Source organism: Brassica napus, chromosome A4 (genome assembly GCF_020379485.1).
Source record: "Brassica napus cultivar Da-Ae chromosome A4, Da-Ae, whole genome shotgun sequence".
Taxonomy (NCBI): Eukaryota; Viridiplantae; Streptophyta; class Magnoliopsida; order Brassicales; family Brassicaceae; genus Brassica; species Brassica napus.
The window spans coordinates 6651306-6678805 of NC_063437.1; the positions used below are offsets into that span (position 1 = coordinate 6651306).

The 27500-nt window shown below is 47.4% G+C and overlaps 1 non-coding gene across 1 annotated transcript; it reads right to left on the reverse strand.

Annotated features, from left to right (window-relative positions):
* Window positions 1–6921: 6921 nt before the first annotated feature.
* LOC125608463 lies at window positions 6922–7077 on the reverse strand. The gene has a single exon (XR_007339356.1). It is a non-coding gene; the product is annotated as a 5.8S ribosomal RNA (ribosomal RNA).
* Window positions 7078–27500: the final 20423 nt, after the last annotated feature.

Sequence of the window (27500 nt, forward strand, 5' to 3'; positions counted from 1 at the left end):
GGAGAGACGGGCTTCAGTTCGGTTAGTTCGAGCATCTGGTCGAGGATCTGGACGAAGCTCCAATCCGGACGTTCGCGGGTCGAGCCGATAGACGGCCATGTGGATCTGTCTGATCTGATCGGTAGGATGAACCTCAGCTGGGACGTCTGGAACGTTCTGATCGGTCTGGTCCATAGACTGGGGCTCATCATTCCCTCCTTCTTTAAAAGGATTTTTCCACAAATCTGGATCATCTACAAGAAAAGGAGAAAGATCAGACACATTAAAGCTTGAAGAAATATCATACTTGCCTTGCAAATCAAGCTGATAGGCATTGTCATTGATCTTTCTAAGGATCTGAAATGGACCATCGACTCGAGGCATAAGTTTAGACTTTCTTTCTTCTGGAAACCGTTCCTTCCTCAAGTGAACCCAAACAAGATCACCCTCCTCAAAGATCACCTCCTTTCTCTTCCTGTTGGCATATCTTTTGTACCCTTCGGTTTTGGCTGCAATGTTTGCATGAACCTGCTCATGTAACTTCTTGATAGTGTCTGCTTTCCTTTTGCCATCTGTGCTAACTCTTTCACTCAAAGGTAAAGGCAAAAGATCAAGTGGAGATACGGGATTAAAGCCATAAACGACTTCAAAAGGGGAGAACTTAGTAGCAGAATGCATAGCATGGTTATAAGCAAACTCAACATGAGGCAAACGTTCTTCCCAATGCTTAAGGTTTTTCTTAACCAATGATCTAAGCAATGCAGACAAAGTTCTATTCACTACTTCAGTTTGGCCATCAGTTTGTGGGTGACAAGTCGTAGAGAACATCAATCTGGTTCCTAATTTAGACCACAAAGTTTTCCAAAAATAGCTAAGGAACTTAGCATCACGATCAGAGACAATGGTCTTAGGCATACCATGCAATCTAACAATTTCCCTAAAGAACAATTCAGCAACTTGCACAGCATCATCAGTTTTATGACATGGAATGAAATGAGCCATTTTTGAAAACCTATCCACAACCACAAAGATAGAGTCTCGGCCAGTTTTAGTCCTACGCAAACCAAGAACAAAATCCATAGAAATATCTACCCAAGGATGAGAAGGAATGGGTAGAGCCGAATACAAACCATGATTAGATGTCTTGGTTTTGGATTTCTTACAGATCACACATCGGCCATAAATCCTCTCAACGTCCTTCATCAAGCTTGGCCAGTAGAAGTGATCATAAACCGTCTTGTATGTCTTCTTGACTCCAAAGTGTCCCATAAGACCTCCTCCATGAGATTCCATGAGAAACAACTCCCTCAAAGAACATTGGGGGACACACAAGCGGTTATCAAAGAACAAAAATCCAGAACTTTGATAGTATTTTCCATAAGCCACTTTGGAACTTTTCTGAAATATTTCTTTGAAATCCGGATCAGTCACATACAAGTCTTTGATAAATTCAAAACCAAGTAGTTTAGTTTCAAGGGCTGAAAGAAGAGTATACCTTCGGGACAAAGCATCAGCCACAACATTTTCCTTACCTTGCTTGTACTTGATAACATAAGGAAATGTCTCAATGAACTCAACCCAACGTGCGTGTCTCTTGTTCAGTTTCTGTTGACCCTTAAGATGTCTCAAGGACTGGTGGTCCGTGTGGATAACAAACTCCTTAGGCCAAAGATAGTGTTGCCACGTTTGGAGAGCTCTCACCAAAGCATATAGCTCCTGGTCATAGGTGGGGTAGTTGAGTGTGGCACCTCCAAGCTTCTCACTGAAGTAAGCAATGGGTTTCCTATCCTGCATCAAGACAGCACCAATCCCAACTCCGGAAGCATCAGATTCAATCTCAAAAGTTTTAGAAAAATCAGGAAGTACAAGTAAAGGAGCATGAGTCAACTTCACTTTTAACATCTGAAAAGCTTTTTCTTGGGCTTGTTCCAAACCGACGTTCTTCTTGATCACTTCAGTCAGAGGAGCAGCAATGGAACTGAAGTCCGGAACAAACCGTCTATAGAAACCGGCCAGACCATGAAAGCTTCTTACCTCGCCCACGGTCGAAGGACTTGGCCAGTCTCGGATGTCTTTGATTTTCTGCTCGTCCACTCTAAGTCCATCAGCACCTACAACAAAACCTAATAACACCACGTGATCTGTTCCAAAAGAGCATTTACCAAGACTGGCAAAGAGTTTTTCTTTCCTAAGAACTTCAAGAACAGATTTGAGATGCATCTTATGATCTTCAAGGTTTTTGCTATAGACAAGAATGTCATCAAAGTAGACAACAACAAAATGACCTATGAATGACCTCAAGACATGATTCATCAAACGCATGAAAGTGCTAGGTGCATTAGTAAGACCAAATAGCATAACAAGCCATTCATACAATCCTAACTTGGTTTTAAATGCGGTTTTCCACTCATCACCTTCCTTCATCCTAATCTGGTGATAGCCACTTTTCAAATCAATTTTAGAAAAGACACATGATCCATGCAACTCATCAAGCATGTCGTCTAGTCTAGGGATGGGATGCCTATACTTTACCGTGATGTTGTTGATGGCACGGTAGTCCACACACATGCGCCAAGAACCATGCTTTTTGGGCACGAGAAGGACAGGAACGGCACAAGGACTGAGGCGTTCCCGGATGTAGCCTTTCTCAAGATGGTCACCAATCTGTTTCTGAAGTTCTTTGGTCTCTACCGGATTGGTACGGTAAGCTGGCCGGTTTGGTAAAGACGCGCCTGGAACAAGGTCGATCTGATGCTCAATGCCTCGTACTGGAGGTAATCCCTTAGGATTCTCATCTAGAAAAACATCAGAATACTTCTGCAAAACATCTAAAAGTTCACTCGGAATCTCCGGTGCAATGTCAGAAGAAGAAGCCATAAGAGATTCTTTGTACACAAGTAAAAGAAATGGCTTTTGAGAGTAAAGAGATCTCTTGACCTGACTTTGTTTGATATAGAAATTGGAGTTCCGTTGGGATGATTCAGGTTCATCTGGCTTGGTTTCCTTGTCACGGTTCCTCTTGAGCTGGATCTGATCTTGATGAACCTCCAAAGGTGTCAAAGGAACAAGCGTGATCTTCTTCCCTTTATGATCAAAGGAGTGTCGGTTTGTGAAGCCATCATGCACGGCTCTCTTATCAAATTGCCATGGCCGGCCCAAGAGAATGTGGCATGCATCCATAGGAAGAACGTTGCAAACGACCTCGTCTTCATATCGGCCAATGGTAATAGGGACAGTGACTTGCTCTTTCACATACTATTCTCCAGCCTCGTTTAGCCATTCCAACCTGAAAGGACGAGAGAGAGGCCGAGTAGCAAGTCCTAGTTTCCTGACAAGAGTGTCACTAGCAACATTAGTACAACTCCCACCATCAATAATCAAAGAGCAGACCTTTTCAGAAACTAAACATCGAGAATGAAAGAGATTCTCCCTTTGTTCCTTGTTTTTGGGTTGGACACTCAGAGTTCTTCTTGTGACAAGTAGAGGACCATGAGCTGGATAGTCGAAGCAAGGCTCCTCATCATTGATCGGGTTGGACTCATCATCAAAGGCTGGGTTGGAACCATCGACCAAGCGGTCGTCCGTCTCATCGAAAAAAGACTCGACCATGCCTTTCCTAGCAACGAGTAGTGGCCCTTGATGCGGATATCTAAAGGACTCGTCCTCTTCATCAAAGATAGGACGAAGATCTTCTTTGTTCTCTTGCTCATCAACAGATTCAACTTCTCTATTCTCCGTAAGAATCATCACTCGTTGGTTGGGACAGTTTTTGGCAAAATGTCCTAGACCTTGACATTTGAAACACCTAATGTCTCTTGCTCGGCCAGAAGTATCAACTGCCTTTCCTTTGTCATCACGAGCAGGGACATCAGTTTTAAAAGCATTATATGTTGTGGAAGAAGACTTACCTTTGTCTTGGTAGCTTGGCTTAGGAGCAAAACCCGGTCTAGGAGAGTAGGCCGGTTTAGAGGTAATGGCCGGCGTTGAGAAACTCTTCCTTTTAACTTGTTGCTCGATCAAGATGGTCTTGTGTAGCATCTGTTCCACACTACCATACTCTTGAAGCTCCATACGGTCTTGGATGTCTCGGTTAAGGCCAGAGAGGAACCTAGCCATAGTGGCGTCCCTGGGCTCGTCTAGATCAGCCTTGATCATCAAAGTTTCCATTTCCTGGTGGTAGTCTTCCACGGACTTAGTGCCTTGAAGCAAGCGTCTGAGTTTCTGGTGGAGGTCTCGGTGATAATGAGCAGGAACAAATCGTCTCCTCATCAGCATGGAAAACTCATCCCATGTCTCAATCGGTCTCTCACCTGCTCGATCAAGATGGTCTTGTGTAGCATCTGTTCCACACTACCATACTCTTGAAGCTCCATACGGTCTTGGATGTCTCGGTTAAGGCCAGAGAGGAACCTAGCCATAGTGGCGTCCCTGGGCTCGTCTAGATCAGCCTTGATCATCAAAGTTTCCATTTCCTGGTGGTAGTCTTCCACGGACTTAGTGCCTTGAAGCAAGCGTCTGAGTTTCTGGTGGAGGTCTCGGTGATAATGAGCAGGAACAAATCGTCTCCTCATCAGCATGGAAAACTCATCCCATGTCTCAATCGGTCTCTCACCTGTTCTCCTCCTAAGGGTCACAACTTGATCATACCAATTAATAGCATAGCCAGAGAATTCAGTAACAGCTAGTCTAACTTTCTTAAGTTCAGAAAAGTTTTGACAATCAAAGACATATTCAATTTTTCTTTCCCATTCAAGAAAAACATCAGGATCATTTTTACCCTCAAATGGTGGGATTTTTAGTTTCAACCCACTTAGGCTATCATTAGTACGTTCATTTCTAGCAAAAGGATTGGCATCACCTGGATCTCGGGTTCTAGGACCTCTTCTTGGATGGTATGCTGATCTGGCCTCGTCCTCTTGATCATCCTCCTCTCGGATCTCATCGTCGGACCGAGTGTTCCTACGCGGACGGTCTCTTCTTGCTCCGGCTCTAGAAGGAGCTTGGCTGGCCTGGATCTCATCAAGCCTCTGATGGATCTGATCTAAACCTGCGTTCAACATGTTAGACATAGAATCATTCAAAGCACGCATTTGAAGGTTAGACAATCCGGCAACTGAGTTTCCCGGACGGTTCCGTTCATCATCACTACTCATGGTTACTGAAATTTCTTAAACACAAAACGTTAGATAAAAATCCTCACTCTCTCAAGTGTTTGATCCTCACCCACACACGTGTTTCTCTCAGAATTTCGATGGTCACACAACAAGTTTTCACTCAAAGTTCTATGAAGAACAACTCAAAGAAACTCAATGGACAAAATCGAAGCAAACACAAGGGAATTTTAAAAGAGAGAAAGATAAGAGATTTTTGGTTTTGGGAATCCGTTTTAACCACCTCAAAGGCTGGATTTCTCCTCAGCCAGCAGGCTTTCTCTTCCACCACCAATCCACAAATCAAACTTTTCGAATTCTTTTTTCTTCCTTTTTTTTTTTATAGATAGATCTTTTTTTTTTTTTTTTATAGATAGAGGATGGTAATGAGGGGCCAGGATTCAAGATAGATAGAAGAAGAAGTGTTTATGAAGAAATGGAAGATGAGAAAGATGAAAGATTTAGAAGATACCAAACGAGTGGCTCTGATACCACTTGAAGGACCCTAAGATCGGCTCACTCCAATGGATCAGATTTGGATATGAACTCCGGATGGAGAACTGAATGGATTGAAGGGTCGCACAAAGGTTGCAGAAAGGCCTTCAATATTCCCAACTTCAGTTGATGCTTGATATGACTCACAAGACCACCAAAAGAAGAATCTCGAACCGTTGCTTGATATGACTCACAAGACCAACGAGTTTGAGGGGTGTTTACTTGGATATGACTCACCAAGAAACTAAGAACAAGTTCTACAAAGAACAAAGAGTTTTAACTCAAAAAAAGGGGAAAAACAATCTGCTTTATTTCGTGGCTCTAAGGCCTTATTTATAGGATTACAAGTTGTAGAGATCCAAAGAAGAATGTGCTAAAAACAAGACATTGGAAATAGAAACAAAGACTTGATTAAATAAAGTCTTTGACTGAAACTTGGACTACCTCTTCATATAGCCACGACCAGGACTTTGAAAGGTTAAGAATATACTCCTGATATGGGCCAAGACATGTCCCTTTGAGGCTTGGTCGAAATCCATCTTTTCCCTTAGCCAATATTTTATCGGTTTCTCCATTTGGGCCAAACAAGCTCGTTTTTGAATCTTTTTGAAAACCATCAAGCCCAATGCTTTCTTGGACATTTAGAACATGAATAATCACCTTTGTCATGATTGAATTGGCTGTTGGTTCATCAGAAAGAAGGTTAGCCATTTCGAGCTTCTCGGGTGGTCTGAATTCGCGAGAACTGAAGATCACCTGATTTGTAAATAGCATAACTATCACATATGAACTCCGTTTGATCTGATTCTTCTTCGAGGAGCTCCTTAATTGAGTTGAGAACATTCTCCAAGTGATTTCATGTGTAGAATCCTCGTGGTTCAGAAGATATGAGTCAAACAATGAACATATATCATTACTGCTTCCAATGATCAAGCCATGCATGTCTGTTTTGCCCGGTGCGCTACCCCATGGCACATCACATCCGATTTTCAAGCTGGGCTCTTCCCGGTTTGCTCGCCGTTACTAAGGGAATCCTTGTTAGTTTCTTTTCCTCCGCTTATTGATATGCTTAAACTCAGCGGGTGATCCCGCCTGACCTGGGGTCGCGTTGAGGACTTTGGGTCATCAAGAGCTTTTGGACCGGAACGTCTGACTATATGACAAGAATTAAATTCACCACCGCATGTCAAAACGCTCCTGACGTCCTTTGTTCGGATTTTGGCCAACCGCGTGCGGGAACACACGGGAGATCAGCTTCCGTCCCATATCCTCAAGAGGATGGGGGGACGACGATTTGTGACACCCAGGCAGACGTGCCCTCGGCCAGAAGGCTTGGGGCGCAACTTGCGTTCAAAGACTCGATGGTTCACGGGATTCCGCAATTCACACCAAGTATCACATTTTTCTACGTTCTTCATCGATGCGAGAGCCGAGATATCCGTTGCCGAGAGTCGTTTTATACTTTACATTGCAGCACTGCTTCCGAACAAACACTGTCTCCGGGTTGGTGAAAGCAGGCTGTTTAGTTGTATTTTCCTTGACACTTTTCGTGCCGGGGTTTGGTGATATCCGGAAGCTATGCGTACGATCTAACCAAAACTGAAGTCTTGGCCATGGATTAACGCATAACCACGGAATCGGCAGGCACAGTAAAAAACCGGCCTACCGAAAAGTGATGTTTCATCGTTCTCAGGTCGTTCTGTTTCCAGGGTACGACAATGATCCTTCCGCAGGTTCACCAACGGAAACCTTGTTACGACTTCTCCTTCCTCTATATGATAAGGTTTAGTGGACTTCTCGCGACGTCGCAGACGGCGAACCACCCACGTCACCGCGATCCGAACACTTCACCGGATCATTCAATCGGTAGGAGCGACGGACGGTGTGTACAAAGGGCAGGGACGTAGTCAACGCGAGCTGATGACTCGCGCTTACTAGGAATTTCTCGTTGAAGACCAACAATTGCAATGATCTATCCCCATCACGATGAAATTTCAAAGATTACCCGGGCCTGTCGGCCAAGGTGTGAACTCGTTGAATACATCAGTGTAGCGCGCGTGCGGCCCAGAACATCTAAAGGCATCACAGGCCTGTTATTGCCTCAAACTTCCTTGGCCTAAACGGCCATAGTCCCTCTAAGAAGCCGGCCGTGAAGGGATGCCTCCACGTAGCTAGTTAGCAGGCTGAGGTCTCGTTCGTTAACGGAATTAACCAGACAAATCGCTCCACCAACTAAGAACGGCCATGCGCCACCACCCATAGAATCAAGAAAGAGCTCTCAGTCTGTCAATCCTTACTATGTCTGGACCTGGTAAGTTTCCCCGTGTTGAGTCAAATTAAGCCGCATGCTCCACTCCTGGTGGTGCCCTTCCGTCAATTCCTTTAAGTTTCAGCCTTGCGACTGTGGGAACCGAAATTCACACTGTCGATTTCCGTTTAAATAAGGAATCTAGGAAAACCCTAATTTCCCAGAGGACGCGGATATCTGTTAATTACCACACGTCAAGCAATCAGAACACGAGAATAACAACGATAAAAATAAGAAATCGAAAAGAGAGCAAAGTAGATCTTTATTCCGAATCTGCGTATGAGCGTTACAACAAGGTATAAGCCTGGGCTCGAGAGCTGTCGGCGAGATTACTAGTTCTAGCAACCCTAAGATGGCTAAACCTAATTGAGTCGCAGCTCGAAATAACAAAAACGGAAAAATGCCTAAATTGCTCTAAGTGCTTAGTTTGCTCTGAAAAAGTTCTCTTCTGCTCCTCGCCTAGGACTCCTTATACACTAGCTCCAAGGTCGGTTTACGCTTTTACTCTTCTGCCCTTAAGCCGTCATAGCATAAAAATGGAGATATTCCATTTCTCCCGACCTTCACAATTATCTTCAAAACTTCCGTATTTATCCGCAGAAACTTGACATTTATCCTTCCTCGTGGGCCAAGCGTGAACCACGCTGTGGTTTACGGGCTTTTGGTTAGGAAAAATCGTAGGATGGGCCTCGAGTCGTGTTTTAGGTGCCTTTGGGCCGTCTTCCGACTCGACACGTTTACTACGAGTTTTCCGCGGTTTCTAATCCGTGAAGTTTGATCGATGAATTAGAATAGCGGGAAACATGGACTGAGCTTGCTACGGTCTTCGGGAGATAGCATTCGAAGGTTTGACGAGAATGCAAGGACTGGTGTCGTATAAGTGTTCGGAAAGGTTCAATCGCTACACAGCGACCGAACTTTGGCTCGAGCCCGGTCGCTACGTAGCGACCGAGCTTTGGCTCGAGCTCGGTCGCTACGTAGAGACCGAGCGGGACGATCGCTTGGTCGCTACGTAGCGACCGAGCGGGACGATCGCTCGGTCGCTACGTAGCGACCGAGCTTTGGCTCGAGCTCGGTCGCTACGTAGCGACCTGTTTCGAGCCTTCGTCGGACATCTCGACTCTTTCTTCCGTAAAGCTTTTTCGTAAGAAAGAGTCTATTTCGAAAAGTACTCTTCGGAGAAATTCTTATTTTCTTCCTCGGATGTTTTGGATGTTAAATTTGTCGTAACCGTTTTTGACCCTAACAGTTAGCCCCCCAGCCTGTTAGAGTTGTGACTCTAGCGGGCGGATAGGTGACTTTGACAAGGTTAAGTGTATTGGACGAAATTTACATTTAAAATTCCGCGGAAAAAAGTTGTCGAGACGACATTCCGAACCCATACTTCTATAAGTAGTGAGCTCTTGTCATTCATTTTCTTCACACCTTCCCTTCTTCATTCCTTCAAAAACCTCTTTAGTTTCATAACTTTCCTTTCAACATGTCTTCCTCCCAAGGTGATAAGAAAGATTCCGACGTCGAGATGGGTGAGGCCACTTCTCCGGCTCCGATTCCAACTTCTCCGGCGGAAGTGCCGGCTTGTGTTGCCGGTCATCTTTCTTTCCGAGAGAAACTAGTTTGTCGCCAAGCCGAGAAAGAACTAGCTCAAACTGGCTCCGAGTTTCCGTCTTCTTCCGCGCAGGTCGTTGCCCCGTGTGGGACCGACGTCACGGCTCCTCTCCCGCGAGTCCTACCTGCGGGATCTTCCACGACCCCGATCCTCGTCGAGGACAAAGAGAAGGCCGCTGACTCTATGACTCCAGCCAGAAAAGATATCGTCTGGCATTGCATGCTCCTAGCGCTACCCTGGCTACTCAGCCTAAGAGTCGGAAGAGGAAACTCGCCAAGAGCGGTGACGGGGAGACTTCGCAGCGAGGTGGGTCGAGCCTAGCATCAGGACTTCGCGGAAAGGTTTGTTTCTTGTTTGAATTCTCGATCGTCTTTCGTGCATTCTCTTAGTCTTAAGAATTTTACCGTTTGCAGTTCATATCGTTGATCGATGGGATGGTCCGATGTGGTTCTGAGACTAGTCGCCTGTCCGGGGAGTTGGTGGAGCTTCAGGGCAGATGGTCCAAAACCGAGGCTATGTTGACGGCTGTCGAGGACTCTCATTGTGCGAAAGTGGCGAAGCTCGAGGTTGCGATAGGAGAGCTTGAGAGGGACCTTGGGAAGACGGCGAGTTCCTTGCTTAAGGAAAAGAAGGCCTGGAAGGCCAAATCCTCGGAGGTGCGTCGACTCCAGCGTCAGATCGAGAGTGACGCGGGACTAGCACGCCGCAGGATCCAAGAGGCTATGGATGCCCTTCCTGCGGAGTTTCAAGCTCGCTTGGCGAAGATTTCTGCTTCCTTGGGTTCCCTCGAGTGTATCCGGAGCAGGGATTTCGCTTTGGCGACCATTGAGGGCGGGATGGCCGTGGTTCGGTCGTTCCAAAGTGAGACTCCCCCGACCTTGGAGGCCAAAGAGGCCCGACTGTCCGGCTGCAAGGGAGATATGGCGGCCGAGGATGGAGATTTCGATCTCATCCTGTCTGACCTGAAATTCGCTTGCTTCCTTCCGACGTGTTCAGAAGACCCAGAGGGGAAAGACCCGATGGTCGGAGAGAACGGAAGCGACGTGGCTCCAGGCTCGGACGAGGCAGCAGGTGAAGAGGGGGTGTAAGTTCTGAGGGTGACTTGGGTTAGATCTCTTGCGAGAGATTTTTTTTTATGTTTTTATGTTTCGGCCTTGAATGGCGTTGTTTGTATTTCGGGACTGGCCGTGTGTGGCTTTGAATCCCTGCCGTTCCGCGGCTTTCTTTTTATGGTACGATAATCGGATAACGTTTTTTTTTTATAAATTTGTGAATACCGGGGAAGAAGGTGATGAGTTGTCGTCTCATATCCTTCTTCGATTGTGAAATGTTTTATTCGATATCTGTTTCGAGAGTTCTTCCGCGAGATGTGAACTCCGCGGGGGTGCTGAAGGTGTCGAACATAAACATAGAGGCATGGTTTAAGAATCTCCTATCTTTCGATATCATGCCTTTGAGGTGTTAGAGACCAGTGCGCTGGGTTTAGGGCAAGACCTAGGTTTACTTTCGGTTTAAAGATTGTGCGGTGACTAACCGGCTATCGTTTTTCCTGTCGCGATTTCTTCCTGATTCGTATCGATGTAAAGTCCGCGAAAAGTTCTCGGCTTATACGACTTGTTTGATACGAATCCAGCATCTCTCCGGAGACCGGAAGTGCTAGACCAAAATTTCGGATTTCTTTTATAGCGCTATTATCCTTGTGTCGGATGTAAGAGAGTCATCTCCGTGAGATGGCTATGTCTGTTTAAGACGTTTGTGAGTTCGATGTGATCAGCATCGGACTTGGTGGCGCGTGCCATTGTTTTGATTATTTTGCGCAAAATAAGTGTTAGCGTGTGCATATATATGTCTTTTTTGTGACGGAGGTTTCGTTTGCTCGGAAGGAATAAACTTTGAGGCACCAATTGCGACGTCTCGCGATGCTAAAGATTGCTTTTCCCAAGCGGCCGACTAATTTCCGAAGACCTCTTTCTGATTTTACGGGTGAGGATGTTTTGATAAGTCAAAAATACCTAGAGCGTGGTAAGAAGTTTTTTCGATTTTTTGGGAGTATACGAGTATACGTACTCACTCCCCCCCTTTTTAATGAGGGGGGACAGCTGAATTTGCCTTTCGACAAACTGCCTACGTACTCAAGCCGTCTCGTAGTTCAGTGATTGCGAGTTGGTTTGTTTAGTGATAGTATTTTTTGAGATGCATCGCATTCCAGGTTCTAGGGATTTTTATGCCCTGCATGTTGGCTATTTCGTAAGAACCTGGTCGGACGACTTTTTAAATTTTATAGGGACCTTCCCAATTTGCTCCGAGTTTTCCCGCGTTTCGTTCAGCGGTGATTTGGAAGACTTTGCGAAGGACCAGATCTCCCTGATTGAACCTACGATTCCGTACGTTGGAATTATAGTATCTCGCAGCAGCGTGCTGGTAGTTTTGAATTCGGATGAGCGCTCGATCTCGGCGCTCGTTAATGAGATCGAGATCGTCCAAGAGCATAGCATCGTTGATTTCCTCTCGTTCGGGTAAGAACCTTCTTCGAACACCGGGAAATTATACTTCTGCGGGAATCATGCATTCCGTGCCGTATACCAGGGCGAAGGGAGTTTCTCCCGTTGCTCGCCTTGGGGTGGTACAATGAGACCAGAGGACTCCCTCGAGTTCGTCGGCCCATCTTCCTTTTTTGGCCTCTAAGCGTTTCTTCAGTCCGTCGAGAATGGTTTTGTTGATTGTTTCAGCCTGTCCGTTGCACTGCGGATATCTGGAAGTTGACTTGTTGAGTCGTATTTTCCACTTTTCGCAGAATACCTCGAATCGGGTGGAAATGAACTGTGACCCGTTATCGGTTACGATTTCGTAAGGAACTCCGTGCCTATAGATGATGTTTTTCCATACGAAATTCTCGACTTGGACGTCTTTTATACTTGCGTACGAGTCCGCCTCTACCCATTTTGAGAAAAAATCGGTAAGGACTAAAGGAAACGCTTTTGCTTTGAATTATGCAAAGGTCCGACAATATCCATGGCCCAGCGCATAAAGGGATAGGGCGACGTGATGGAGGAAAGAACTTCGGCCGGTTGTCGGATAGTTGGCGCATGCCTTTGGCATTTTTTGCATTTTCGTGCGAATTTCTCGCAATCTCCGATCATTGTTGGCCAATAGTATCCGTGGCGTTTGATTTTCACGGCTAGTGATCTTCCGCCGGAATGGTTGCCGCATGAGCCGGAATGTATTTCCTCCATTACTTTCCTCGCCTTTTCTCCTTCCAGGCACGTCAGGAGTGGTCCGGAGAATCTTCATTTGTAGATTTCGCCGTCCACTGTTACGTAGCGTGCGGCCTGTGTTCGGACCTTGCGAGCTGCCCATTTTTCGGCGGGCAGTTGCCCGTCGACAATTTAGTCTCGAATCGTCTGAAGCCATGGGGTATCACAACCGTAATCAGATTGCTCCGATGGTGGTGGTATCGTAATTTCTTCCTCCTCGTCGTCTTGACCCTCTATGAGATTGACGACGACTGGCGGTCCGATACGCGGATGTTCGATGAATTCGACCGGAATTACCCTTTTGAGTCCTGGATCTGAACTTGATGCTAAGGCCGCAAGGGCGTCCGCCTGGACATTCTCGGAACGGGGGATCCGGGTAAGGGCGAAACAGTCGAAGTTTTGAGCTAGACCTTGGACCAGTTTGAGGTACGCGTCCATTCGTTCGTCTCTGGCTTCATATTCTCCGCTGAATTGACTGGCCAATAATTGGGAGTCGCAGTAAGCGTGGAGATTACGTATTTTTAAGCCGTGAGCCAAACGTAGACCCGCGATTAATGCTTCGTATTCGGCCTCGTTGTTTGAGGCATGGAATTCCAGCCTGAACGATTGTTCCAAGATCTCGCTCGTTGGAGATGTGAGACGGATCCCGATACCCGATCCTTGCTTGGATGAGGATCCGTCGACGTGGAGGAGCCAGGTGGAATTTGGTTCCTCATTGGTTATCGCTCCCGTTAGAAGTTCGACCAAGAAGTCTGCGAGCACTTGTGATTTTGCGCTCGTCCTTGGTCGGTATTCGATGTCATACTCGCTCAACTCGACCGCCCACTTAGCCAATCGACCTGATTGACTTGGGCTATGCAAAATTGTCCGTAAGGGAAAAGTCGTGAGGATGACAATCGTGTGGGATTGGAAATATGGTCATAGTTTTTGGGCCGATGTTACGACCGCACATGCCAATTTTTCCATCAACGGATACCTAGATTCGGCATCCAGAAAGGTTTTGCTTATGTAGAAAATAGGTTTCTGCTCCCCGCGTTCTTCCCTGATCAAGACTCCTCTTACGGCTGTTGCCGACACCGTGATGTACAAGAATAAAGGCTTCCCTTCCACAGGTTTTGCGAGGACTGGAGGAGTAGCTAAATAACGCTTCAGCTGTTGGAAGGCGTTTTCGCACTCTTCCGACCATTCGAATTTTTTATTTCCTCGCAGGACGTCGTAGAAAGGGAGGCACTTATCCGTTGATCGTGAAATAAATCGGTTAAGTGCTGCGATTCTGCCAGTCAGTCTTTGGACCTCCCGCTTGTTCTTTGGTGAAGCCATCTCGATTAGTGCGTTGATCTGTTTTGGATTTGCTTCGATGCCGCGGTATGTGACCAAGTAGCCGAGGAATTCTCCTGATGCCACGGCGAATCTACATTTCGTCGGGTTGAGCTTCATGTTATGGGAATTTAGTTGTGCAAAGCATTCTTCAAGATGTGACACGTGATCTCTTGCTTTGAGGGATTTGACGAGCATGTCGTAGATATAAACTTCCATCGTTTTTCCGAGTTGTTTGGAGAACATTCGGTTCACGAGTCGTTGGTAAGTTGCTCCAGCGTTCGGGTCCTAGCTTCTGTCTTTTCTGTTTGACGTGTTTGAATGTTGGGTCGGTATTCAGCTCGTGACATGTTATGTTAATGTCGATTCCCGGCATATCTTCCGCAGCCCATGCGAAAGTATTAAAGTTCTTTTTGAGACAGGTTATGAGTTCTGTCCTTAAAGGCTCGTGGAGATTGGCTCCAATTTCGACACAGCGTTCCGGGAAGGCTTTGTCGAGACAGATTGTTACCACGGGTTCACATGTTGGCTCGCGTTTTTCATCTAGAGCTGCGATGCTGCGAGACTGCCAGAAGAATTCCGCTGAATCCTGACTTCGCGTATCTTTGCTGGAGATCTTTTTCTCCGCTCTCTTAGGAGTGATTTCGAGGATCGGTCTCTTTCGTTTTAGTTCCGCGGCGAAACAAACCTGTGAAACTCTCGGATTTCCCCAAATTACCTCGACTCCGTTAGGGGTCGGGAACTTGAGGCAAAGATGATAGGTTGATGGGATTGCGCGCATTGTGGGAACCGAATTTCACACTGTCTATTTCCGTTTAAATAAGGAAACTAAGAAAACCCTAGTTTCCCAGAGGACCCGGATATCTGTTAATTACCACACGTCAAGCAATCAGAACACGAGAATAACAACGATAAAAATAAGAAATCAAAAAGAGAGCAAAGTAGATCTTATTCTGAATCTGCGTATGAGCGTTACAACAAGGTATAAGCCTGGGCTCGAGACCTGTCGGCGAGATTCCTAGTTCTAGCAACCCTAAGACGGCTAAACCTAATTGAGTCGCAGCTCGAAATAACAAAAACGAAAAATTGCCTAAATTGCTCTAAGTGCTAAGTTTGCTCTGAAAAAGTTCTCTCCTCTGCTCCTCGCCTAGGACTCCTTATATACTAGCTCCAAGGTTGGTTTACGCTTTTACTCTTCTGCCCTTAAGCCGTCATAGCATAAAATGGAGATTTTCCATTTTTCCCGTTCTTCATAATTATCTTCAAAACTTCCGTATTTATCCGCGGAAACTTGACATTTATCCTTTCTCGTGGGCCAAGCGTAAACCATGCTGTGGTTTACGGGCTTTTGGGTAGGAAAATCGTAGGATGGGCTTCGAATCGTGTTTTAGGTCCCTTTGGGCCGCCTTCCGACTCGACGCGTTTACTACGAGTTTTCCGCGGTTTCTAATCCGCGAAGTTTGATCGATGAATTAGAATAGCGGGAAACATGGACTGAGCTTGCTACGGTTTTCGGGAGATAGCATTCGAAGGTTTTGACGAGAATGCATGGACTGGTGTCGTATCGATGTTCGGAAAGGTTCAATCGCTACACAGCGACTGAACTTTGGCTCGAGCCCGGTCGCTACGTAGCGACCGAGCGGGACGAGCGCTCGGTCGCTACATAGCGACCGAGCTTGGCTGAGCTCGGTCGCTACGTAGCGACCGAGCGGGACGAGCGCTCGGTCGCTACGTACCGACCGAGCTTGGCTGAGCTCGGTCGCTACGTAGCGACCGAGCGGGACGATCGCTCGGTCGCTACGTAGCGACCGAGCAGGACGAGCGCTCGGTCGCTACGTAGCGACCGAGCTTGGCTGAGCTCGGTCGCTACATAGCGACCGAGCTGCACGATTGCTCGGTCGCTACGTAGCGACCGAGCTTTGGCTCGAGCTCGATCGCTACGTAGCGACCGAGCGGGATGATCGCTCGGTCGCTACGTAGCGACCGAGCCTGGCTCGGGTTTGGTTGCTACGTAGTGACCGGACGGCGTGTATACGTAGCGACCGAGCTTGGTTTGTTCGGTTTGATTCCCAAAGGATACTTCTTCGTAAAAACCTCGTATAGGTTATTTTTACGAAAATTACATCTCTTCTTTTACTATCTCTTTCGAAAATACGATCTCCGAGGATTTTTGGGTGGTAATTCCGTCGTAACCGTTTTTGACCCCAACAGTTAGCCCCCCAGCCCGTTAGGATCACGTATCGTAGGATCCTAGCGTGCGGTTAGGCATGTTTGGCAAGTTAGGCGTGATGGAATTAATATCCGAAAGTCCGAGCTTGAATAGTAAATCCTCATGTCTTATAAGAAGAGAGGTAACTTGTTCCATAATTTTTTCACTTTCTTGTTTTTCTCTAAGATCTTTCAAAAAAGAACTTTCAATCTTTCTCTCCACCCTTTTCCTCTATTCTCTCAAGAGAAGTGTAAAGATGTCGAGCAAGAAAAAGATTGCGAAAAAAGGGTCTTCGTCCGCGAGTCCTTATGAAGAGCTCGTCGTTCCGAATATGGAGTTCGTGCCTCACTCGGTGCATCCTGCCGAGAACGAGGCATGGTGGGTTGCTCATTACGGCTCGTTGACCCCTCCCAAGGAGAAGCCGTTCCCGGTCCTGGTCCATCGTGGAGTTGAGGAAAAGGATGTAAGCAGGACTACTGACGAGTTTCTCGCGGCGATGCGATTGTTCTACCACATCCCGGATGCTGTGGAATTCCGGGTTCCCTGCCGCGGGGAGTGCGCTAACAATCCCCCGGAGGGTTACTTTACTTGTTATGAGGCGTTCGTAGTGCGTTGTCGCCTCTGGTTCCCCATACCCGAAATTCTCGTCCGAGTGTTGGACCGTTTCGAAGTTGCGATAAGTCAGTTGACACCCCTTGCCATTCAGCACCTTATTGGAATCCTGATCCTAAGCTACGAGCATGGCCTTCCCCTTTCCGTCGATCATTATGAAGCGCTTTTGAGGCTTCAACTTGTCAGGGATACAGATAAGCATAGGTTGGTCCCTCGGAAATTTATGTCAGTGGTTAAGAAGTTTATTTCGAACTTCAACTCGTGGAAGAAGTTCTTTTTCTTTGTCCGTATAGACGCTGCATCCGTCGAAGAGAGTTGCATTCCATTGTTCCGGAGGTTGCCGAATGATCGTCCCTTCATCAACCCTTTTGCTCCATTCCCCGAGGACATCATTTCGGTGAGGGATCTTCTCAGGAATGGTCCCTTCTTCTGGACTTCTTTTACGCCGAAGAGGGTTCGGAAGGCACTGAGATTTGTGCAACCCGGTCCTGCTTTGGACGCGGACACGGGAAGCGACTCCGAACCCGACGACCAGAATCCCGTCGAAGCTCCGACAGCTGCGCCGGAGTCGAGCTCTTGGAAGGGAAAAGATGTCGATCTTGGCGACATAGAGTTTTCGATGGATGACTCTATGCTTCCAGGATGGGATCCGAACCTTGCTTACGGCGATGGGAGCGGTTCGAGCGAGGCCCCTATTCCGGATTTCGATGATTTCTTTGCTGGGCTGCCATCGGGTTTCGATGCTCCTCCTCCTACGAAAGAATCGGCGAGGCCGAGAGTCGTTGCGGAAGGATCTCGCATCATCAATGGGTTAGTTTTTTTTTGAGAATTTTTTGGTGATTGTCCTATGTATATATTTGTAACATCCCCATCGATTTTGCAGGGCCTGAGCTTGCTGGGCTCGGCTATCAAGGCGGAGAAAGCGGAGCGGGACCTCGCTCGCGTGCAAGGCGAGATGCTGGAGCGAGAGGCGCAGCTTACTCGTGATCATGCGCGGGCTGTTCGTAAAGCGGAGAGGAAAGGCAAAAGAGAAATCGTCGAGGTGATGAAGACTCGTGCATCTCAGTTCCAGGTTGAGTACGGGAACCTTAAGAATGCCTTTACCTCGGTGGGCGACTTTCGCGAGTGTCGTGGTTCGGTCGGAAGTCTTTGTGGAGGACGCGAGCCGATGACTATGTGTTTGAAGAGGAAATGAGCTTTATGAAGAGTGGGATGAGTGACCGTGCCCATGCTGAGGCACTTATCCCTCCGATCGATGAGAGGATTCAAGGGTTCTGGGATTCCATCCCGGTTTCCCCTGATACCGAGGAGGTTCCGACCGATTTTCACGATGGTGGCGAGGAAGTGGATCGTCCCGCGGATGCGTTTGGTACTTCGTTGTCCGAGGACTTTGACTTTGGATTATGAGGGATGGATCAGTTATCCTTGTTTTCGGCCGAATGTGGCCCTTTGAATTTGGATTTCGCTTAGGCCTAGATGGCCGTATTTGTATTTCCGGGACTGGCCGTTGGTGGCTTTGAATCCCTTGCCGCTTTACGCGGTTTATTTATATGATAAATGTTTTGTTTCGAGTTTTCCTGAGTAGGGTTGAAGTAAATACGAGTTGTCGTCTCGTATGTAGTTCTAATTAGACGTTCAATCTGTTGGTTCGTTCGTGATTTTTGTAAAAATTTACTTATCTTTACGATTTTCGAGAACATTGAGATACGAACGGAGAGACATGGTTTATGATCTCGTATCTTTTAGATATCATGCCTTGAGATGTTTGAGACCAGAGCGTTGGGTTTAGGGCAAGACCTAGGTTTACTTTCAGTTAAGGTTTGTGCGGTGACTAGCCGGCTATCGTTTTTCCTGTTGCGATTTCTTCCTGACTCGCACCGATTTAAAGTCCGCGATATGTTCTCGGCTTATATGACTTGTATGGTACGAATCGAGCATCTTCGCAGAATCAACTGGAAGTGCTAAACCAAAATTTCGGATTTTTGTTGTAGCGCGCTTTTGTCCTTGTGCTGGACGTTTTTAAAGATCAAAAGAATGATCGGATTGCGTTTGTTTATGACGGCTGGCGTGTTTGTCGGGGCCAATCGACGAACGGGGTGTAAGGTTTTTGGTGGTCGCGTTCGGACAATTTGTTAGCATTGTCCTCGAATTTTTACTTTTGCGACGTCTCACAGTTATTTCGAGGATTATGCGTATATTTTTGAAAGATGATAATCTTTACGATTTTTGGGCCGGAAGGGGCCGCAGACAAGAGTTTTAACGTTTTCAGGCGTGTCCTGAAAGTTTCTTTTGTGTTTTACTGAAGCGTAAACGTTTTCGATAAGAAAAGACAACGTATATTGTAGTAAAAGTTTTTGAAGTTTCTAAAAACTCGATTACAATAATGAAGATTTTTCTAAGTGGGAGTATACGAGTATACGCACCCACCCCCCCCCCCCTTTTTAGAGAGGGGGATAGCTGAACTCGTCTTTTGACGAGCTGCCTACGTACCCCTTTCGAGGATCAAGCCATCTCGTAGTTCTGTTTCATGCCGCGAGTGTTCTTACTCGGCGGTAGATGTCGCGATGTCCGCCTTGACCGTGTCGATCGTGGCTGGGTCGACGCTATTTTCCGGATGTTCCGGTTCAGTTGTTGCGTGGGCTTCGGATTTATGTCGATTCTCGACGTCCGATGCGTTTGCGTTGATAGACGATTTTACCTCGTCTTCTCCCGGGGCACTTTTGGCTGAAGATCGATCTATCTTCGCGCGTTTGCCGTTTGTGGAAGCTGTGATTTGCCTTAACTTATGCTCCGCGAGGAAGCACAGTCGCGACTGTTTTTGGCATCCCCAGATGGCTGCGACTCCGCTCGGCGTTGGGAACTTGAGACCCAGGTGGTAGGTCGATGGAACTGCCTGCATGGCGTTGAGCCATGGGGTTCCCATGATTACGTTGTAGATAGCGGGATGATCGACTACCGCGAATTCGACGATTTTTGTGATCTCCTTGGCCATGACTGGCAATTGGATTGATCCGAGAGTCATCGACACTTCGCCTGAAAAACCCGTGAGCGGTTTTGGCGTCGGAATTACTTCTCCGAGTTCGATACTCACCCGCTTGAGAGTATCGCGGAAGATTACGTTGACCGTGCTTCCCGTGTCGACGAGTACCCTTCCGACTTCTAAATCTCGTATGACGAGATCTATGACGAGCGGGTCGCAGTGAGGTTGGTCGATACCGCCGGCTTCTTCCTCCGTGAAGGTGATCGAGCAACTTTGGCCGTCTCGAGGAGGAGACCATGTAGGCCAATTTGCACTTGACTCTGCCTTCCGTTGGTAAGCCTTGATGGCCGACACGGTATCGCCGCAGTATTGTGATCCTCCGATGATCATATTGACTCTGCGACGATTGTTATCGTTCCCTTTGTCATCCGGCCTCCTACCGCGTTTATCCCCAGGATGGTTTCGTTGAGGGGATTTTTCAGCGGGCGGATTTCTATCCGTCTTTGGAGGCCGATCAGAATCGAGGATGAGATCCTTGACGCTAGTTACTTCCGAAAGCTCTCCAGCGAGTAGCTTCGCGGCCAGTCTTGCTCCCAAGACTTTGCAATTGGTCGTGGAGTGTCCTCGGGATTGGTGGAACTCGCAGAAGGTGTTTTCGTCATACCCTTGATTGCGAGTCCATGTGTTGCCCGTGGTCCGGCCTTGATCCGAACTGATCGCATAGTTATGCGCCCCTTGGAGATCTTCCCCCTCGTGATGGACGTACTTGTCGTTACGAGAGTTCTTCTTTTTCCCCTTCGGATCTGCGTCTTTCGAGGATGGTCTTGCCGGCTTATGTTTTTGCGATAAGACTTTAGTTTCTTCCTCGACTATGATGTAGTCCGTTGCTTTGTGGAGGGCGTCCTGGATCGTTCGCGGTTTGTCGAGAGTTATCCATTTTCTGAATTTCGACTTGTACCAGAGCGTCTTTCTCAGCGCGTCGATGGCCACTTTGTCGCTTATCCCGCTGACCCTGGACATTATCAGCTTGAACCGACTGATAAACTCGCGGAGGGGTTCGTCTTCCCTCTGGGAGAGACTCCAGAGGTCAACATCGGAGGTTTCCCTGTCTATGAATACAGAGTACTGTTTGAGGAATTCCGATGCGAGCTGTCGAAAACTCCCGATGGTGTTGCGACGAAGGCGTGCGAACCATTCGAGCGCTGCTCCTTCGAGATTTTCGACGAACAGGCGGCAATAGCCGGCATCTTTTTCGCCGTCCTTCAGTCTTGCTCTTCCCATCGCGATGTGGAAAGCCTGAAGGTGCGCTTTTGGATCGGCCGTACCATCGTACTTCGGTACTTTGATCTTTCCCGGATCGGACACCCTCATGTCCGAAATGCGACTGGTAAAGGGGGTCTTTCGAGCTCCTTCCAGCAGTCGATCGATCTCGGGGGCAGCACTAGTAGCATGATGGATTTGAGACTTTACGGCTCTCACTTCTGCCGCAGTCTTAGTGATGTAGTCGCGAAGATCGCGGATATCCGATGTCTCGTCAGTAGATTTCCGAGCCTGTCGGCGTTTACTGCGAGTGAGCTCGGTTTGCCTTTCGGCCAGCTCCTCTTGTTCGTTCCAATAGGCGACTTCTTCTTCTTCCGTCATTGGTTTTTCGAACGGGGAGCCTTCCCGAGCGGATCGGCTTCTGGTCCTTCTTGGATGTCTGTCGACATCCTCGTCGGTGTCGTTGGAGACATCGCTAGGATCCAGGTCAATGTGTTCGGCTTCGTTATCCTCCGAGTCCTTTGCAGGGGGCGGAAGATTTTCAGGGTTCCCCTTTTCGACGGGAGATTTCTCGCTAGGGTTTTGACCGGAAGGTCGTTCCCGCGCGAGTCCTGCTCTATCGAGTGGGGTGGCGAAGTCGAGCCTCTTCCCGCGGATTTTGGTGGTTCCGCGGGGACGGATAGCTTGGGTCCTTGCCGTTAAGGTTTCAACCTGTTTGGTCAAGGTATTCACGAGCTTATCCTGTTCTTCCGACCTTTTCTCATAGGTGGCGAACATCTTTTTGAACTCCTCGAGCGTCGCGGCGTTGGCTTGCGCGTTGGCCGCGGATACGTCCGCTACTGGAGTGTGGAGATCGGTGCCGCTGCCTCCATTAAGAGGAGTTTGCACGTTATCCGCGTCGTTGGTTGACATGTCAGATTGTGTGTGGCTTTTGCGGGTTAGATTGATCCGTAAGTCCCCCTCCTTCTAGCGCCAAACTGTGGGAACCGAAATTCACACTGTCGATTTCCGTTTAAATAAGGAAACTAAGAAAACCCTAGTTTCCCAGAGGACCCGGATATCTGTTAATTACCACACGTCAAGCAATCAGAACACGAGAATAACAACGATAAAAATAAGAAATCGAAAAGAGAGCAAAGTAGATCTTATTCCGAATCTGCGTATGAGCGTTACAACAAGGTATAAGCCTGGGCTCGAGAGCTGTCGGCGAGATTCCTAGTTCTAGCAACCCTAAGACGGCTAAACCTAATTGAGTCGCAGCTCGAAATAACAAAAACGGAAAATTGCCTAAATTGCTCTAAGTGCTAAGTTTGCTCTGAAAAAGTTCTCTCCTCTGCTCCTCGCCTAGGACTCCTTATATACTAGCTCCAAGGTCGGTTTACGCTTTTACTCTTCTGCCCTTAAGCCGTCATAGCATAAAATGGAGATTTTCCATTTTTCCCGATCTTCACAATTATCTTCAAAACTTCCGTATTTATCCGCGGAAACTTGACATTTATCCTTCCTCGTGGGCCAAGCGTAAACCATGCTGTGGTTTACGGGCTATTGGGTAGGAAAATTGTAGGATGGGCTTCGAATCGTGTTTTAGGTCCCCTTGGGCCGTCTTCCGACTCGACGCGTTTACTACGAGTTTTCCGCGGTTTCTAATCCGCGAAGTTTGATCGATGAATTAGAATAGCGGGAAACATGGACTGAGCTTGCTACGGTCTTCGGGAGATAGCATTCGAAGGTTTTGACGAGAATGCATGGACTGGTGTCGTATCGATGTTCGGAAAGGTTCAATGGCTACACAGCGACCGAACTTTGGCTTGAGCCCGGTCGCTACATAGCGACCGAGCGGGACGAGCGCTCGGTCGCTACGTAGCGACCGAGCTTGGCTGAGCTCGGTCGCTACGTAGCGACCGAGCGGGACGATCGCTCGGTCGCTACGTAGCGACCGAGCCTGGCTCGGGTTGGTTGCTACGTAGCGACCGGACGGCGTGTATATGTAGCGACCGAGCTTGGTTTGTTCGGTTTGATTCCCAAAGGATACTTCTTCGTAAAAACCTCGTATAGGTTATTTTTACGAAAATTACATCTCTTCTTTTACTATCTCTTTCGAAAATACGATCTCCGAGGATTTTCGGGTGGTAATTCCGTCGTAACCGTTTTTGACCCCAACACGCATGGTATTCAGCCATGGTGTTCCCATGATAACGTTGTAAGATGCGGGGCGGTCGACGACTAGAAACTCTGTGACTTTTGTCACGGTTCCGGCTTTGACAGCGAGTGTAATCGATCCATAGGCCATGGTCGTTTCCCCCGAAAGTCCTAGCAGTGGGCTTGGACATTTCGCGACTTCGGATAGATTGATCCCCATCTTTTCAAGAGTGTCTTTGAAGATGATATCGGCCGAGCTTCCGGTATCGATTAGCACTCTAGCGACATCGATATCTCGAATCGTCAACTCGATAACAAGGAGATCGTTTCGAGGCTTGGCTCGATCGATCGTTTCTCCTCCCTTGAATGAGATGACGTTCGCACACACTGAATCTTGCATACCGTTCCTGATCGTTGAGTGGCTTTTGCGGGTTAGATTGATCTGTAAGGTCCCCTCCTTCTAGCGCCAAACTGTGGGAACCGAAATTCACACTGTTGATTTCCATTTAAATAAGGAAACTAGGAAAACCCTAATTTCCCAGAGGACCCGGATATCTGTTAATTACCACACGTCAAGCAATCAGAACACGAGAATAACAACGATTAAAATAAGAAATCGAAAAGAGAGCAAAGTAGATCTTTATTCTGAATCTGCGTATGAGCGTTACAACAAGTTATAAGCCTGGGCTCGAGAGCTGTCGGCGAGATTCCTTGTTCTAGCAACCCAAAGACGGCTAAACCTAATTGAGTCGCAGCTCGAAATAACAAAAACGGAAAAATGCCTAAATTGCTCTAAGTGCTTAGTTTGCTCTGAAAAAGTTCTCTTCTGCTCCTCGCCTAGGACTCCTTATATACTAGCTCCAAGGTCGGTTTACGCTTTTACTCTTCTGCCTTTAAGCCGTCATAGCATAAAAATGGAGATATTCTATTTCTGCCGATCTTCACAATTATCTTCAAAACTTCCGTATTTATCCGCGGAAACTTGACATTTATCCTTCCTCGTGGGCCAAGGGTGAACCACGCTGTGGTTTACGGGCTTTTGGTTAAGAAAAATCGTAGGATGGGCCTCGAGTCGTGTTTTAGGTCCCTTTGGGCCGTCTTCCGACTCGACACGTTTACTACGAGTTTTCCGCGGTTTCTAATCCGCGAAGTTTGATCGATGAATTAGAATAGCGGGAAACATGGCCTGAGCTTGCTACGGTCTTCGGGAGATACCAATCGAAGGTTTGACGAGAATGCAAGGACTGGTGTCGTATCGATGTTCGGAAAGGTTCAATCGCTACACAGCGACCGAACATTGGCTCGAGCCCGGTCGCTACGTAGCGACCGAGCGAGACGAGTGCTCGGTCGCTACGTAGCGACCGAGCTTTGGCTCGAGATCGGTCGCTACGTAGCGACCGAGCGAAACGAGTGCTCGGTCGCTACGTAGTGACCGAGCTTTGGCTCGAGCTCGGTCGCTACGTAGCGACCAAGCGGGACGATCGCTCGGTCGCTACGTAGCGACCGAGGGGACAATCGCTCGGTCGCTACGTAGCGACCGAAGCTTGGCTGAGCTTGGTCGCTACGTAGCGACCTGTTTCGAGCCTTCGTCAGACATCTCGACTCTTTCTTCCGTAAAGCTTTTTCGTAAGAAAGAGTCTATTTTGAAAAGTACTCTTCGGAGAAATTCTTATTTTCTTCCTCGGATGTTTTGGATGTAAAATTTGTCGTAACCGTTTTTGACCCCAACAGCGACCATACTCCCCCCAGAACCCAAAAACTTTGATTTCTCATAAGGTGCCAGCGGAGTCCTAAAAGAAACATCCGCTGATCCCTGGTCGGCACCGTTTATGGTTGAGACTAGGACGGTATCTGATCGTCTTCGAGCCCCCAACTTTCGTTCTTGATTAATGAAAACATCCTTGGCAAATGCTTTCGCAGTTGTTCGTCTTTCATAAATCCAAGAATTTCACCTTTGACTATGAAATACGAATGCCCCCGACTGTAACACCCCCGAACCGTCCGAGACATATGGTCGATCAACCGGCCAACAATCAAACAAGAACATGACCGATCGACCGTCCAATACCCAGGGTTGGAGATGAAAGGCCAACCGGCCAGCCAAAAATCAAACAAGAACATGACTGACCGTCCAACCCAACACCATGGTCCGGAAGCGCTACGTGACGGGCTAGGGACAATCCGGTCTGAGTCACAAACTTTACTCCACGACCTAGACCAGTTCATTCACTAACTCGTCCCGCTGCGTCAAGGCATAAGGCTTTGCAACCCGTACCTAGAGTTAGCGTTTTCCGTTAGATCAAGGCCTAAGGCTTTTCAACCCGTACCTCGACCTAACGTTGTGTTAGACCGGACTAGTCAAATATCAGAGTACAAATGAAGCGCATATAAAACGATTACTTTTATTAATTTAGGAAATATTCATACATAGAATAATCCAAGACTGGGCCCGGCCTAATGCCAAATCGAGTCAACATAACACAATTCACAATACCGTTTACAAAAGGCATGAAAATCTACACCGGCGGTCCTAACGTCCAGCACCAAGCTATCCGATCATCCTTACCTAAAGCGACCTGCAAAAAGGACAACAGAGTTGGATGAGTAACCTAATGTTACTCAGTGAGCTGGCGGCCTCTACCCGCAACCTAGACTCTAACCCAGACAACCCAAAATAACAATCAATCTAGCCCTAGCAAGCAATAAAAGCTAAGGCTAAGCAAACCGTTACTAAGTTAGACTTGGCCTCCTGCCATGATCTAGCTTCAAGTAACGGGAACCTGCATTAAAACAAGTCAACAAGCAATCCCTAGTTAACCATATATACGCTTGAGTTCAGTACTCATGTAGTGTTAGACACTTAGACTATGCAAGTATCATTAATCGATCGACCAACAATCAAACAAGAACATGATCGGCCAACCAATGATACCGCATAGCTTTAATATCCACCACCCTTCACAAGCAATCACTCAAACACATACAGGCCAACGTCAGGCCTACACTAATGAAATACACATCAAGCCTAATCCGGTACCTAAACCAGACTTAGGACTTAACGTCAGAACCTGCAAGCAAATCAATCAACCACAAACACAATCACAATAATAAGACTATGAGTAACTACGACTCTATCTAACTCATAACACCGAATATCAGTGCTACACTGACTCGAGGGTTCCATAACCCTCTACGACACTCTAACACAACACTCTAACCTGGGCCCTGGTGACTTAGTGTTCCTCCTCTATCCTCGGCAATATCCTATCTCCCTACCAGAAAGGCCAGAAGAAGGAACTTTCAACCGAACGCGGCCCACAGTACGTTCGGGTCACCGCGCGACAGCCCCAGTACGTTCGGGCCACTGCCGGTTGTCACACGACGATTGCGGCCCACAGTACGTTCGGGTCACCGCAAGACAGCCCACAGTACGTTCGGGTCACTGCCGGTCACTACCCCGTCGTGCAACCACTCAGCCATAGGCCATGACCCCGTCTCTCTGAGTGTTCTCGATCCAGCGAATAAGGGGTTTCCTTAAACCCACTGGGTACGAGGTCGAGGAAACACTAATCCACCTCAAACATGCCTAGCATTGTGGGTTACACAAATGCTATATGGCCAATACACTCTAACTCTACAACACTAACAACAATATCATCACTAAACAACTCAACCAGTTAGTCACTCCCTTAGCAAGAGCTGACTAACCTCAATCAACAAGCATTAATTTACAAGCAAGCATTTAATTAAATCTACATAATCAAACCGTTACCCAGATAGTTCGGCCTCCCGCTACGACACTATCTTTAAAGATAACGGGAACCTGCACTCAACCATATCAACACACAAGAATAGAAAACATGATGCATCCTATTCTTAGTCCTAATCAGGTTATCAACTCAGTCTTAATTCCATTCATCTCAGCTTTGCCCTTGCTAAACTGAGTCCGGTTCCATAAATAAAATAACCCTAAGGACTCTACCATTCATTAGTGTGATCAATCTACTCTATATGCGACTCGATCTACCCTAAATTCCAAGTGGAATTCAAACAAACCAACTCACAGTGTTCTAGGCGAGAAGCAGCTGGTTGATCGGAGAAGACTTGGCCAAAACCCAATGGACGCCTTGACTGGACTGGACTGATCTTGACTTGGACATAACCTCGGATTCATCATGAAGAAACTGA